This window comes from Nicotiana tabacum, chromosome 15 (assembly GCF_000715075.1).
Source record: "Nicotiana tabacum cultivar K326 chromosome 15, ASM71507v2, whole genome shotgun sequence".
Taxonomy (NCBI): domain Eukaryota; kingdom Viridiplantae; phylum Streptophyta; class Magnoliopsida; order Solanales; family Solanaceae; genus Nicotiana; species Nicotiana tabacum.
Genome location: NC_134094.1, coordinates 56521478 through 56539243, shown reverse-complemented (window position 1 = coordinate 56539243; position 17766 = coordinate 56521478).

The window sequence follows — 17766 nt, the reverse complement described above, 5'->3', positions numbered from 1 at the left end:
TCTAGTTGACCAATATTTGACTTATGTTTAAACGATTCCGGATTGGTAATTTGATGGTTCTGTTAGCTTGGTGTGATGATTTTGGAATTGTACGTATGTTTTGTTTGGGCCTCGAGCGACCCAAGCCATTTCGTAGTTTCTAGTCGAAAGTTAGAAATTTGAGTTATGAACATTTGAAATTCTTGAGTTTTGATGCTTGATTCTTTATTTTTGATGTTCTTTTGATGTTTTTACCTTATGCTCGAGTTTGTTTTAGGTTTATATACTTGTTTGCATGTATGGATGGGGTCTCGAGGGGCTCGGGTGAGTTTCGGGATAGTTTTGGATAATATTTGGAATTTGTCCATTGTTGGTACTGCCATTGTCGCAATTGCAAACAATAGTTCGCAAATGAGAGGTTCTCATATCCGACTGTCATTTGCGAGGTCTTGGAAGGGTCCGTAATTTTGATTTGCGACCTACCTATCGCATTGCCAACATATCTGGCTTATGACGTCCTTCGCAATTATGAACACTTGTTCGCATTTGCGAGCTACGCAATTGCAAATAAGAGTTTGTAATTGCAATATCTGTAGTTGGGTTATTGTCATGACCCAAAATCTGTTAAAGATCATGATGGCGCCGGACACCATTGTCAGGCAAGCCAACACTAAATAGTTAATTAAAATCTCGTTTTAATATTTTTGAAATCGTAAATTTACCTCAATTAACTAGTAAAAGATGAATTTACAGAGTAGGTAACAATGTTTTCAAATTTCAATATTGAACATCCCATAATCATCCCAGAAACCGGCGTCACAAGTGCATGAGCATCAACTAGGAAGATAAAATAAAATACAACACCAGTCCAGAATACAAATTAGACAGGAAAATACATAAGTAACTATGAAGGGGACTCTGATGGCTGCGAATCGTAGATGGAAATGCAGCTCACCTAAGTCTCTGCATTGACCACACCTCTGCGCCCGCAAAGCTGCTAGACATATATGCACCTGCACAAAAATGTGCAGCAAGTGTAGTATGAGTACGTAAATCAACATGTACCCAGTAAGTATCCAGTCTAACCTCGAAGAAGTAGTGACGAGAGGTCGACTCCGACACTTACTAGTGGTCCAATAATAATATACCGATAATATAATAAATTATGGATTTTATGAGGCAACGGTAAACTCAATAACATGAGGCAGGTAAATAATTCTCTCTTTAATAGGGGATTTCCAAATTTATTTTCATCTTTTAACAATTTATATCTCCAGCCAATGAGGCCATATCAATTATCAATAATTCCAAAATAATCAATTAAGTCATGCGCAAATCATGCCGAGGTCGTACGGCCCGATCCAACATAATATTAACTGTGCACTGCCGGAGGGTCGAACGGTGGGAACCATAGATGCATCTATTTAATCTACCGAGGCGTTCGGCCCGTTCAACAAGAGATAAACAAACTCAGACAACCAAATCAAGGATTTATTTAGGTTTGATGTTTAAAGAAAGATCAATTCCCATTAACGGTCAAGTGACCCATCCAAAACCCAAGTAGGTAAAGTCTAACCCTTTTGAAATTCCTTTATCAAGTTCCAATCTATTTTAAACAGTTAAATTAACAAGTAGGATGCAAGCATCGCAAGTATAACGTGATTTGGGTCCTAGACTACCCGGATATAAGCATAATAGTAGCTACGGATGGACTCTCGTTACCTCGTACGTACGTAGCCCCCACAAATAGAAGCACATATTGAATTATTTCACCTATGGGGTAAATTCCCTCTTACAAGTTTAGAAAAGAGACTTACCTCGCTCCTAAATTCTGTAACCATCTCCAAAGCCTCCCTAACACCTCAAACCAACGCCCATCGCTCCAAAACTAGTCAAATAAGTTGCAATCAAAATATGCTCTAATACTCATAATTAATCAATTTATAACAATTTCTAACTCCGCTCAAAAAATCGATAAAGCAACCCTCGGGCCCACATGCCCGGATTCCAAAAGTTTTTTGAAGATAACCATTACCCATAACCTCACGAACTCAAATGTATGATTAATTTCCAATTCCATGCCCAAATTCGTGGTCAAAAATCCAAGAATACTAATTTCTAGGTTTTTCTTCTACTAATTTTCTTGTTTAAATCCATATATAAACCAAGTATTTAACTTGAAATAGGTGGGAATCACTTATCTTGACATAGATGATGAAAATCTACCCTTGAAGCTCTCCAAAAATTGTCCATCCCAGAGAAAAATGAGAGAGAATGAGCCAAATCCCGAATTAAATCCAATCTGCCCAGACCCGTTCTTCTTCGCGTTCGCGTGACCAGTGTCGCGTTCGCGAAGGCCTGACCATGCACAGCATCGCATTCGTGTTCAAGCTCTCGCGTTCACGGTAGCCAACTACCCTCCTTATTCGCGTTCGCAGTCTAAGCTTCGCACTCGCGAAGGCTTAACGGCTCAGGGTCCTGGCTCCCCTTCTTTCTTCGCGTTCGCGACCACTGCGTCGGTTTCACGTAAGCTTGACCAGACCTTGCCTCGCGTTCACGTTCGCATTCGTGTTCGCGTCCACTGCTTCGCATTCGCGAAGGCCAAATCCAGCACCCCCAAAATTTCTTCTTTGCGAACGCGGGACTTCCTTCATGTTCGCGAAGAAGGAAACCAGACACCTGAATCAACAGTTCTAAAACAACTCCAAATGATCCGAAACCACCTGAAACACACCCGAGGCCCCTGGGACCTCAACCAATCATACCAACCAGTCCCATAACACCTTACGAACTTGCACAAGGCCTCAAATCGCATCGAACAACATTGAACTCACGAATCGTACCCAATTCAAGTTTAAACAACTTTAGAACTTTAAACTTCTACATTCGATGCCGGAACCTATTAAATCACGTCCGATTGACCTCAAATTATGCACACAAGTCACATTCAACATTTCGGACCTACTCCAACTTCCGAAATCGGAATCCGACACCGATATCAAAAAGTTCACTCCCGGTCAAACTTCTCAAAAACCTTCAAATTTCTAACTTTCGCCAAATGACCCCAAAATGACCTACGGACCTCCAAATCCATATCCGGATGCGTTCCCAACACCAGAATCACCATACAGAGCTATTCCCAGGCTCGGAATCTCAAACGGACATTGATAACATTATAAGAGATGGAGTCCTCAGATATCTTATTTCAGAATGAGGTAAGTGTCTTGCCTAGCTTTTTTGAAGGAATTTTTCCTAGTAAATGACATTGTTTGTTATATGCTGGGGTGATGCATAAGCAAGGTAACGCATGTATATGCATGTGCTGTGGTTATCCGTGCTCGGGGTAGATTATATGCTTCCTTGTACATTGTTGAACTTTGTGATCTTCTTTACTGATATTTCATACGCTTATAAAACGTATGAGCATAATTTTCCATGCTAGAAATCATGTTTGAACGTTTGACATCTTAAATGAGCATGAAGGGCTATTCTTGTATCTGTTGATATATTTGATTTTATTGTAGCTATGCCATTATATCACGAACACATAGCTATACCTGTTATTCTTGTGTTACTTGAGCTTCTTTATTCATATGAAAGATCATGATTGGTGCCTTAGGGCGATATTTTTTACGATGTGTATTTCCGTGCAGTTGCTATAATATTGCCACAATGGATATTTACATGCAATTTGATATGAGATTAGCACGTTGGTAGTCCTCGTGCGGAGAGGATTGGGAGTTAGACTTTACATTATGGTTGTTCATTTCTTAGATGCATACATATATTCTACCTTGGTTTCTCCTATATACTTTTCTATCTTGTTTGTTATTATCTCATCTATGTTTCCTACTTGGTTTACATCTATATTTTCTATCTTTTTTTTCACTATCACATCTATGTTTACTACTTGATTTACATCTATATTTCCTACTTCGTTTATTACTATCACACCTACGTTTCCTACTTGATTTGTTACCAATACGTGTATGTTTTGTTATTTGGTTCATTATTGTCACATATTTGTTTTCTACCTTGATTATTGTTGTTATACTTGTGCCTTCTACCTTGTTTATAATTGTAACGTCTATGCCTTCTACCTTGTTCATTTGTCACGACCCAAATTCCCAACCAAGGGTCCGTGATGGCGCCTAACATCACTTGCTAGGCAAGCCAACAAATAATAGAAATAAAGGGCAATACTGAGCATATAACAATATGATATCATTAATAACGAGTAAAACTAAGTAAAGTATAACAAGACTAAATCCAACAACAATCTAACAACAAGTGTAGTTGCAAGAAGAAATAATACAGGGATTAATGAAAGGACTAACTAAGGAATATAATGACTATAGCCTCAAAATAACAACAAACAAGCCTTTCACAACAATTCCAGTCCAAGTAATATGGCAACACAACCATGAAACAACATCGCCAAGTTTCACACCCCGAACTCGGGGAGCGCGCCCGACGCTCAACCGAGATAGCCTGGTCAAGCAAGCCTGTACAATGCCTTCTACCCAAACTCACCCATTAATAAAGAGAAGATATATTTTCATTAATTAGACAATGAGAAGGTTAAATGAACAATCAAAATTTCATTACCGTTAGAACTTCATTTAAGATTCCCCAAAATATTAAATTACACATTCATAGTTTAGAAGTGGAAACATATGATACAAATACAATATTTCTAATTTGACTTCCCAAAACAAAGGTACCACCCACGCTACTATGTCTACGAAGCCTCCAATAGATACAAAAGAGAAGCATGATGGTGCCGGCAACAAGGCTCCGGCTACACCTCAGAACAATATACATAGAGGACAAGAGATACAAGATCCCGAAAAGAAATGGGGCTCACCAAATCAGCTGAGGAGAGGGTGTGCTGCTATCACTGATCAATACCACCTGCATCCATTAAAGATCCAGCGCCCCCGGCAAGGGGGACGTTAGTACATATGAAATAGTATTAGTATGTAAAACTAAACTCCCTCTCAATAAAACGAATAACAATAAAAGAAGAAGGAAACATGAAATCAATAAGAGCCTCAAACTGTATCAAGGTGTCAAGTTAGGAGAAAAGTAAATTTCTACTAAGTTTCAATATTTTTAAGTTAGGAGATCTTTAGTACCGATTTACCATCATTCTTTTAGCACGGAGTTCGATCTCAACCCAACCGGCTAACCATCTCACCCCTGGGGATCCAAACATAACACCACCATGTGCGGGGCATGGCGTCCGATCTCAGCCCGATTGACTAAGCCATCTCCCCACAGTGCCGTGTGGGTCGACACAACATCACGTCCTGCTAGCAATAATCTCATCCCATTTATGGGGAAATATCTCAACACATCAATCGCATCCCATATAAGGGGAAACAATCTCGTCACATCAACACAGGTTTTTACCTTCAATCACTCCTACACCGACACGTGTAGTTTCGAGGTTAGGTTATTCCAACCTACCCTTCCTCGGTGACTAAATGATACTCCCAAAGCATTTATTTTTCAAAGGATTTACAACTCATTTTATAATCTTTCACACATCTTTCCATTTTATTGGCACTAGTGGCCACAATTGTAATATCATTCTCGGCACATCGGCCGTATATCATATTTCATACTCGCCCCTATAACTTTCAGGCGTTACCAATGATTATCATCAATAATAGAATTTCAAATCAAGACCTTAAGTTATATGAGTAAACAACAGTCTTAAGCACATTGAGTTTCTCTACCACGATTAGGCATACTAGCTTGCAATTGAAACATGGTTTTTAAATCACAACACCTTTGATACATTGATCATACTAGATTACATTCTCGAAAGGAATCATGATATGATAGGAATATTTGAAACACATTTTGGTTACATACATCTTTCAACACAACACTTATTTTATGATAATCAACTCTATTAGGAAGGACTCGAAACCTGAGATATAAGAAATTGAGCCATATATAATCGCAACTTACGAGGACATCATGGAAATCGATTCTACAAGAGGAGTTTAGCCAACATACCTCGCTTGAGCTTCCTTAAATTACTAAATGTTCCAGAAATCCTAGCGACTTCAATTTATTAGAAACATGACAAATTTGAACAATAATTAAGAAGATACTCGGAGTTTCGGCTCATTTGAGCATTTTATCTAGCACTAGGTGTGCATTAAGGTTTCAAAGTCCTCCTATGGTGGATTTCTTTATCCCACAATCAATCCTCACTTCAATAGGCCACCCACAAATACTCCACAACCTACCTACCACCTTTATTAGTACATGCATGTGTAAATAACAACTCTTATTCTCAAAATCTTCTTCCCCATAACCTATTCCGAACCCAAATTTCTAAATTGAAGGTGTCACAACCCAAAGCGATGGGCCGCAATGGGCACCCGGTGTCTTACTCAACTGAGTACCAATGTAATGTATATTTCGTATAATACTATCATAGGTAAATGAGTCGGAAATGCTGTCATGAGATAAGTAGGACGACCCAACATGATATAGAAACTTATATATCTGACGTACGAGCCTATATGGCCGACATGATAATTTTTAAACTCAAAACATAGGCCGACAAGGCCATACAAGTATCCATATACATGACATATGTCTACAAGCCTCTAAGAGTACATAAATGTCATAAAGGTAAAGACAGGGCCCTGCCATACCGATCAATACATGTTAAAAGCATACCTACCAAATAGGCAACTCCAGAGCTAGTGGAGTGCACCAATACCTTCCTTTGAGCTGATAATATACTAGGAGGACTATCAACCTGTCTATCAGGACCTGCGGGCATGAAATGCAGCATCCCTAGTAAAAAGGGACGTCGGTTCAAATAATTTACTTAGTATGTAAGGAATGAAAATCAGTAAATAAAAGATATGAGACAAATATAGAGTAAAAGATTCAACATGTAAGTCTGAATATCTCTGTGAATCATTTAATATTTATAATGTCATGCATATGCGTATAAATGTCATATGATGCATATGTATATGCGTACATAGCATCATCAAGCCTCTGAGGGCATCCCATCATATCATCTCGGCCACTGTGGGCAAAATCATCAACGTATGCTAGCTGATTAGGTGGTGGTGCGTATATAATGCCATAACCTTCCCCCATACACTATATACATATAATATACGCGTATATAACGTCATCTGGTCATGGGTCAATGTACATGTATAAATGAATGCATGCATAATGAAGCAAGTCAATAAGATCTCTTGGAATGTCATAAGATCATTATGCCTTTCATGAATATCATGAAATAAACTTTTATCAACTTACGTATTTTCTGAGACCCAGGAACAGATGATAGAATAATAGGACACATGGGGAATCAAGAACATAGGAACCGCTAGTACTTCTAAGAATAGTGTCATTTGTAAAAGTTGTGCATTTGCTCGTTTCGTTTATATCATATGGATCATACCAAAAAGAAAGAAGGGATAGACTTAACATACCTGGTCTTAACCCACTGGCTCAAGAGCTCAACTCGAATCCGCTTCACGGTCTATACGATAACAAGAATATTACTATTATCAACCATATGAACAATTCTCTTAATCGCATTACGGAAGATAACCTATCCTACAAAGAAATGGATAGTATTTACCCTACTCTTATCATTCCTTCAAGCCTTCCATAGGCAAGGTAATACAACAACACAACTAGCAATTACTGTAACAAGTTTTACAACCCAAATAATGATACAACGAGCAGAAAGATCGGCTACGATTATCAAAGGGACATCAGTACAAATAATGTACCGAGTATGTAAGGAATAAAAATCAGTAAATAAAGGACATGAGAGAAACATGGAGTAAAAGACACAACATGTAAGTCTTACTATCTCTGTGAATCGTTTTATATTTATAATGTCATGCATATGCGTATAAATGTCATATGATGCATAGGTATATGCGTACATAACATCATCAAGCCTCTGATGTCATACCATCATATCATCTCGGCCACTGTGTGCGAAATCATCATCGTATACCAGCTAAGCAGGTGGTGGTGCATATATAACACTATAACCTTTCCCCATACCCTATATACATATAATATACGCGTATATAACGCCATATGGTCATGGGTCAATATACATGTATAAATGAATGCATGCATAATGAAGCAAGTCAATAAGATCTCTTGGAATGTCATAAGATCATTATGCCTTTGATGAATATCATGAAATAAACTTTTATCAACTTACGTATTTTATGAGACCCATGAACATACGATAGAATAATAGGACACATGGGGAATCAAGAACATAGGAACCCCTAGAACTTCTAAGAATAGTGTCATTTGTGAAAGTTGCGCGTTTACTCGTTTTGTTTGTATCATATGAATCATGCCAAAAGGAAAGAAGGAATAGCCTTAACATACTTGGTCTTAACCCACTGGCTCAAGAGCTCAACTCCAATCCGCTTCACGATCTATACGATAACAATAATAATACTATTATCAACCATACGAACAATTCTCTTAATCGCATAACGGAAGATAACCTATCGTACAATGAAATGGATAGTATTTCCCCTGTTCTTATCATTCCCTCAAGCCTTCCATAGGCAAGGTAATACAACAACACAACTAGCAATTCCTTTAACAAGTTTTACAATCCAAATAATGATACAACGAGCAGAAAGATCGGCTACGATTATCAAACACACTTCTCTAATCTTTTTTTCCTTCAAAAAACATATCAATGACTACACAACTATATACTCAAGTTACTCCAACAATTTTCAGCCACAATAAAACTTAGAAATTACAAAATATCCAATACAACAACAACGTCAAAATACGATCTTCCGCTATTAATTCCATAATTCCCGTCCCACAATTTATCCATGACATAGACGAATTTAAATATACCAAGGAGAGGAAAATACTTACCTTATTTGCCATGAAATACTCTTATTCCACCTTACTTCACATCGAAGAAAGCCCGGATTAACCAACGCACCAAAACGGCACAACGAGATCGAGGTGGTGCGCAAAACCCGTATATTGTCTTTGAGAAAGATTTCACTTTGCTTTCATGAAATTTTGAGCTAATGTTTCTGAAAATCTTCTCAAATTAACGTTCCTTGCTGCTACATCATGTTGAACCTATTTATTCTTCAATTTCATTCGCAAATCAAGTGAAACAAGTGACATAATTGTAACCTTTTTCTATTTACACATGTCCTCCTTAACTTCTCTCTTGAGACATTGAGCTTAATAGGGCCACCGCCACTTATGGGTGTAGATTAGTCACTAATGTTGCTGCACCATGTGACATGTGGAATGTTATATACTACACCAATTATTGAATAATTCAATTTAATTTGTTTTCCACTATAATTTCCTATTTAGCCAATTATACACATAATTAATTCCTTAATCTCAATTCACTTAATACTAATATACTTCATATACCTTACTATCATGGTCATGTGGTATAGTACTAGTCCATAAATATGAGGTCTTATGGCTTGGACCGTATTTTATCCCAAAATATCAAACTTCGACCAACCTCATTTTCTTCAACTCGTTTACCCTCTCACCTTTACGACTTTACTTATCACTTGTTATAAATAGCATATTTATAAGATCAAAAATAATCTTGTTCTTGAACTTATGTCAATTATCTTACAACAAATCCAACGTACAATAGTATGGGATGCAACATCCTCCCCCCTTTAGAAATATTCATCCTCGAATGTTTACTGATGTGCTTATTAGTATCATAACTTATAGCTCCTGCGAATACTTTAATATTGTCCGTATTATTTAGGTAACTGTTCTGTGAATAAAGTTAAAATCTAGGGCACTCCCCCCCTTTAGTCCTCTTTCTCACACCACGACCTGTGGTCGGAATTCTTCCAATCTTGTAATTGTTGCTACCTTCTGTTATGCAGCCTGCACGACTCTGTCCTTGTATCTGTGCCTATGCTATCTTCTCTCCTTTTACTCCAGCTTTTAGCCAATCGATAGGCCTCACTTTGTGAACATATATAGTATTATGACAAGTTGTCCCTCTAGGCATTTATCGGTGTACGACTATTAATATATCTTATTTCATAGTCTCAATTATCTATACTTATGGATTTACTACTACTAGGTAGGTCATGCTATACCATAACACTTACTTTAGTTTATTATTACCGTGGTCTGCTACCCAACTCCAGGTTACTCTCTCGCTGCTTATCCTATATGTATAAATCTAAGTTCTTTAATGTTTCCTCATTACTATTAATCTTAAGAATGACGGCCTAATCTGATCTCATACTTTGTAACTTTTATCCATAAATTGTAGATTCACCTCAATGTTTATCTATAATCTCACTAATAACTTGAAACCTTTAACACATTGTCACTAGGGCTCACATCTCATTGGGGAACATCTGAAGTGATTTTCCTGATCCACCTAGGGATGATACTGTACTTCAATAACCATATTTCATAGCATCCCAACATGATTCATCTTGGGGAGGGGGGGTATTCTAATCCCGTGCAATTCATGAAATCGCTTTTCTTTAGATCATTACTCAATCATATGCCAAAACGTCATCCTCTTAACTATCACAATTACACCCTTATTCTACTACTATGGAACCCTTCCATCTCTTCTAAATGCTCCTAGTCTCAGACTCCTCTGAGTTCATTTGTGCTATACTGAGCTTTCTATAACTTAGGGAAACCACCAGCTCTCTTATTTTTATGGGATTAATCCCGAGGCCTTACTTATTCTTGTCACCTTCTAACTCCCCCTTTTTTTAATCCTTACTCCTATCTACCTAAAACATTGTCGCTCTATCATACATTAGCTTGCGACCTACACATATCGATTTATATTACTTGAAACCTTCCTTTAACTTGCCAGCACCATAAATTTCCTTTCGTAACTTCTCAGTTGTTTTTAAATGTAAGAAATTTCCTTTCCTGGTCTTTCTGCCACGTGTTGAATGACCACTTGGCTTATCTTATTGCCCATGAATACTGGAATTTTTTGTAACTCATATGATCTCAAATATCTCTTTTGATTTCTTTCTTCTTCCCGTTTATTAGCCACGATATGTGCCACTTTCTTATGGAGTGCATACAATATTGTAGTGAGACTGTTTTTGCATGACCATTTCTTCTTCAAGTTAATATGCTTAGACTAAAGCCTTCTTCCTTATTTCTTCAGCTAGTCTTTCATTGTAGTACTTAGGGAGGACCCTCTGACTCTTGTAAAGCTACATGCTTATTACATTGTATACTCGATGGAATTTTTTATGTTCTTCCTCGCCTATAATTATCTTTAGTTACTTACTTCCGCATTCTTGTGCTCGTAGGGTTGCTTCTAAACATAAATTTTGACTACTTCCCCAGTGGAACTTTCTTTTATTTTCGTAGAACCTATATGGTACCTTTAACTACCCAACTCCTATTTGAATATTTCTCAAGTATCATGATGTCATATCTGCGAGACTGAATTCACTATGTTGGGTTTCACTGCATTTATCTTGTATGATCTGCTTATTTGTCTATGACCTCTTGTCTATCAATAACTAGGCTCTTCTTGAATCCACTACAGATTACTCGTTGGTCCATTCGCATATCTATATTTTGCGTAACCCCTCTTGGGTTATGTCCTTTGTCTTAACTTACCTCTCGTGCTGGCTCCTTATATATCAAGTGCTCATTCCCACTTATTTATCAATATCATTTGATGCGGAACCATTACTGCCTCTCCCCGATGTCATGCTTACATAATGTTCCGGAGTCGTATCATATTTGTAGGATCTGATTAAATGCAATCTCATTCCTTTTGCCATTCTACCACATTCTTCGTTTACTATTCCAAAGTTACCTCTTCATCTTTGGCGTCTTTTCACATCTTCATTCACTCTTACTCGCCTTGCGGTAACCCTTTCTGTATGAGGGATAACTAAATTTCTTATGCATGAGAGTAACACCTAGTGTAACTGGCACACTTAGTCCCTTAAGCTTAACTTTGCTCACAATGCTCGCTTTAGGGAAGCCTCTTCCTGAATGACCTTTAAAGGTTATTCTTCGGTTGTCCATACTATTATCACCGGAAATGCAATCTCTGAAATTCTCTGACATGTGGAATGTTATCCACTACACCAATTATTCAATAATTCAATTTAATTTGTCTTCCACTATAATTTTCGATTTAGCCAATTATACACATAATTAATTCCTTGATCTCAATTCACTTTATACTAATATACTTCATATACCTTACTATCATGGTCATGTGGTATAGCACTAGTCCATAAATATGATGTATTATGGCTTGGACCGTATTTTATCCCAAAATGTCAAACTTCGACCAACCTCATTTTCTTTAACTCGTTTACCCTCTCAACTTTTTGACTTTACTTATCACTTGTTATAAATAGCATATTTATAAGCTCAAAAATAATCTTGTTCTTGAACTTATATCAATTATCATACGACAAATCCAACGTACAAAGGTACGGGATGTAACAGAAGGCTAGGGCTAGAATCTTACCTCCTAGATGAAGGCCTTGTGAGTTATCCTTGTGAATTATTCCAAACATGAGCAAATATTGACGAACAAATAGGTTAGGAATTCTTCTTCACACTCTAGACCACTTTCCTCTCTCTAAAATATCAGTATAAACCTTCTAAAATGACCCCTGAGGTTGTTTTATAAAAACGTGGTTAGGTTTTAAAACCTGAAAATGGTCCTTCCGAACTCAACTCTACGGTCGCAGAGTGCACCACAGATTAGGTCTGCGGCCCACAAAATGGATAGCAGAAACGGTCCCAAAACCTGGGTTGGTCTGGTCCTGGTCTGCGGCCCGCATATCAATTGTGCGACCGCAAAATCTCCCTTCAAAAATCTTCATGCTGGTTCTTCGACGGATGTGAGCCCTGCGAAATGATTATGTTGTCGCATAGTTGACCACAAAGCAACCTCCAAAATTGGCCCATTTCTGTGCTTAACTCTGCGGCGGAGGCATTTTCATTGAACACAACTACCTAAATACATAGTTATTCAAACAAATGTGGGGTTACTTCTTCTTCATCTATTCTTCGGCCTCCCAGGTGGCATCATCAACCTGCTGGTTTCGCCATAGCACTTTCACGGAGGCAATTTCTTTATTTCTCAGCTTTCAGACTTGCCTGTCAAGAATGGCAATTGGAATTTCTTCATAAGTCAACTCCTCATTGACCTCAATAGTCTCAACCGGAACAATGAGTGTCGGGTCTCCAACTACCTTCTTCAACATAGACACATGAAACACCGGGTGCACTAAGGACATCTCTGGAGGTAGCTCAATCCTATAAGCCACATGAGTGAAGCAGAAAAATGGGCCAATTTTGGAGCTCGTTTTAAGGTCAACTATGCGACCGAATAAGGTTCGTAGGTAGTCGTGTGTTTCCCTTTGTCTTCCCTAGTTCGATAGTATTAGTGTTAGTACGGTACCCATTTATCCTTAGTTTGCTATCAGTACTTCCGTAGTTTGCTAGCAGTACTTCGCTCATATTCTCGTTTGCTACCTTGGATTTAGTTTTCTAGATATATTATCTTGCTATTACTTCTTATCGGTACCTCTTTTATATTCTCTGTTGCTATCTTTGATTTAGTTTTCTAATGATATTGTCTTATTATTACTTGCTATCAGGGCTTCTTTCACTTTCTTTAGCTGAGGGTCTATCGAAAACAGTCTATATGTCCTTTTAGGGTGGAGGTAAGGCTACGTACATCCTACCCTCCCAAAACCCTACTTGTGGGATTACAATGGGTTGTTGTTATTGTTGTTGTTGTTGTTGTTGTTGTTGTTGTTGTTGTTTTTGTTGTATGAGACCGCATAATCATTTTGCGGGCCGCACATCCATCATAGAACAAGCATGTGGAAACTTCGGAGGAAGATTCTGCGGTGCACTATGTGACCGCATAACTGATCTGCAAACCGCAGATCTGTCGCAGACTAGACCAGGCCAGCCCAGTTTTGGAAGACCATTTTGCGGTCCACTTTGTGAGCCGCAGACCTGATCTGTGGTGCACTTTGTGACCGCGGAGTTGAATTCGGAGGGTCCATTTTCTGATTTTATAACCCGATCCCATTTTTATAAAAAAAAAATTGGGGGTTATTTTAGAAGGTTCAAACTGCTATTTTAGAGAGAGGAAAGCGCTATAGAGTGAGAGAAGGGATCCCTAGGCTATTTATTCATCAATCCTTGCTCAAGTCTTGGAGAATTCGCAAGGAAATCATGCTAGTTGTCCTCTAAAGAAGTAAGGTTCTAGCCCTAGCTTTCCATTTTGAATTTGGGGTAGAATATGGGTAATGGGGAGTGTGATTCTTGGGTATGAGAGTTTTATTCATGCATGCATGTAGAGGGCATGTAACGACCCGACCGGTCGTTTCGAGAGTTATAACCCCGTTTTCCCCATTCCTACTTCTTTTTGGTGTTATTCAGCTATATTATGTTATATCGGGTTAGTGGGTTCAAGTCTGGAAGGAACTTGGAGTGAAATGAGACACTTAGTATCATAATTAAAAAATTTAAGTTAGAAAAGTGGACCGGATATTGACCTATGTGTAAACGACCTCTGATTTCAAATTTGATGATTCTGATAGCTCTGTATGGTGATTTTGGGCTTAGGAGTGTGTCCGGAAGATTATTTGGAAGTCCGTAGAGGAATTAAGCTTGAAATGCCAAAAGTTTTATTTTTGAGAAGTTTGACCGGGGGGCTGACATTTTGATATCGGGGTCGGAATCTGATTCTGAAAATTGGAATACCTCTGTTATGTCATTTAGGACTTGTGTGCAAAATTTGAGGTCAATCGGACGTGATTTGATAGGTTCCGGAGTTATTTGTAGAAATTAGAAATTTCAAAGTTCATTAGGCTTGAATTGGGGTGTAATTCATGGTTTTAGCATTGTTTGAAGTGATTTGAGGATTCGACTAAGTTCGTATGATGTTTTAGGACTTGTTGGTATATTTGGTTGAGGTCCCGAGGGCCTCGGGTGAGTTTCGGATGGTTAACGGATCAAAAAGTGAACTAGAACAGCTTCTACATATTCCTTTTGTTGGAAATTGCTTCTGCCTAGAAATCGAGCCCAGATGTGAGCCCAGATCGAGCTCAGGGTCGAAGGCCACGATCGAAGCCCAGATCAAGCTCAGGGTCGAGGGCCACGATTGAAGCCATGATCGAGCCCAGAGTCGAGGGCCATGATAGAAGGCATGATCGAGCCCAGGGTCGAGGGTCACGGTCGTAGGACGGGTCGAAGACATAATCGAGGGCCAGGATCAGTAACCAGGATCGAGGGGCAGGACCGAGGACCAGAATCGAGGACCTCGATCAAAGGCCACGATCAAAGGCCAAGATTGAGGCAGAATCGAGGATGTCTGGGCAGAATTATAAAAATAGGGACTTCGTCTCATTTGCCATTTTTGACAAATTGGAGCTTGAGGAGAGGCGAGTTTTGATATATTTTCAAGGAAAACTTGAGGTAAGTCCCTTGTGATCATTTCTACTCCATAATATTGAATTATCATCGAATAATCCGACTAGATTACATGATTTTGAGGTGTAAATCGGAGATTGGAACATAAAAATTTGGAAATAAGATTTGTAGATTTGAGGGTCGAGTTGAGGTCGGATTTTGGTAAAATTGGTATGGGTAGACTCGTGGTTGAATGGGTTTTCGGATTTTGTAACTTTTGTCGGGTTCCGAGACGTGCGATTTTTGAGCTAATTTTTGGATTTTTATGGAAAAAATCATTATTATCTTGAGGAATTAATTCCAATGAATTTTATTGACTGAAATGAATTACTTGTGACTAGATTCGAGGCATTCGGAGGCCAATTTGCGAGGCAAAGGCATAGCAGAGTAAAAAGTTTCACGTTTTGAGGTAAGTAACGATTGTAAATCTAGTCCTGAGGGTATGAAACCCTAGATTTTGTATCATTCTACTATTTTTTTGTGATGCACTTGCTAGGTGACGGGCGTATGGGCGTGCACTGTTTGGGATTTGTGACTTGGTCCATCCCGTAGCAACTGTAAAGTTGCATACTTTGTTGAAACCATTGTTACTTATATGTTTTAGAAAGATTTTCTGTAAATTGGGCTGAATGCCATGTTTGGGCCTTGCACCAATGCTGTTTGGACCCTTAGGGGCTGTTTCTTACCATCCTCTCACTGTTTTCGATTGAAAATCTATACTCAGTCATGTTTATACCTGTTTACCGCATAACGCAATTTTATGACTCTATTTTGATGCATATAAATGTTTTGGGCCGAATGGCCTATTTTACTTAAATGCCCGAGTGGCCTGATTTGTGAGGATGAGTGTGGATCGGGGCTGCCCGCCTGCAGCATACTTTTTGACTGAGTGAGGCCGAGGGCCTGATTTGTGAGGATGAGTGTGGATCGGGGCTGCCCTCCTACAGCATACTTTATTATTATCGCACGTAAGTTTTCCGTGCAGATTATAGCGCTTGGGATGAAGGAGCCCCTCCGGAGTCTGTACACACCCCCAGTGAGCACGGGTACCTACTGAGTGCAAGTGCTGAGTACCGAGTGTTGAGTGACTGGGATGCATGAGCGATTGTAAGGTATGCCCGAGTGGCAAGATTGATTGTGAGGTATGCCCGAGTGGCACGAGTAACTGTGAGGTTTGCCCGCGAGGCTGTATATGAGTGATATTTTGCCCTAGGGGCTATTTATGATTCATCATTTTTGCTCACCTTTGCATTGAGCCTTTGTTTGAAAAATTGTTGGAAAAATGTCTTTAAATTATTTTTACTACAACTGGGTTTCAACGAGATGTTTGATTCAAATCCTGATTTTTTTTAAAAGCATGTGGTATTTCACTGAGATTTCCTGATATGGGCATTATATGCTTTATTGCTCGTCACTACTGCTCAGTTTTTATTTATTGTTGTCACTTATTGAGTTGGCATACTCACGTTACTCCCTGCACCTTGTGTGCAGATTCAAGGTAGCTGTTTGGCGATCGCAGCCCCTGCTCTTCTCCCTCTTATCTTCCTCTAGTTGTATTTAGCTATTTTCCAGGCTGAGTTAGCCTCGATATTGTTAGATAGATTGTTGTATATGCTCATGACTAGTGACACCCCGATGTCGGGCTTTTTCTTTTCCGCACTTCTATTTTTCTTTGATTTGAACTCTTTTAATGGAGGTCTTATGTCAAATAACCTTGAAATTATCTTTAAAATAAAAATATCGGTTTGTTTTGGAAATTAGTCGACTTGCCTAGTTCCACGATTAGTGCCATCACGACAAGGGTTAGTTTTGGGTCGTGACAGAATTGTATCAGAGCCTAGGTTACATAGGTCTCACGAGTCATGAGCGGGTTTAGTAGAGTCCTGCGGATCGGTATGGAGACGTCTGTACTTATCTTCAGGAGGCTGCAGAACCTTTAGGAAACTCCACATTCTTGAATTCTTGTCGTGCAAATCTGTTGATTCTAGTAACTAAACATTCGTTGTTTCATTCTCTCACAGGTGGTGAGGACTCGTGCTACCGGTCAGGAGGGCCGGCTACCAATACCACCAGCCAGGGCCGCGAGAGGCCGAGGCCGCGGTAGAGGCCGTGGTAGGGGCAGAGGTACAGCCGGTACAACAGTTGGGGCAGTACCTACAGATCCACCGATTGTCCCAGATCAGGACCAAGTTCCAGTTGTTGATGCACCAGCTCAGGCACCACCTGTGCCTGTTGTGATTCTAGGCCTTCAGGAGGCCCTAGCTAAGATTCTGACAG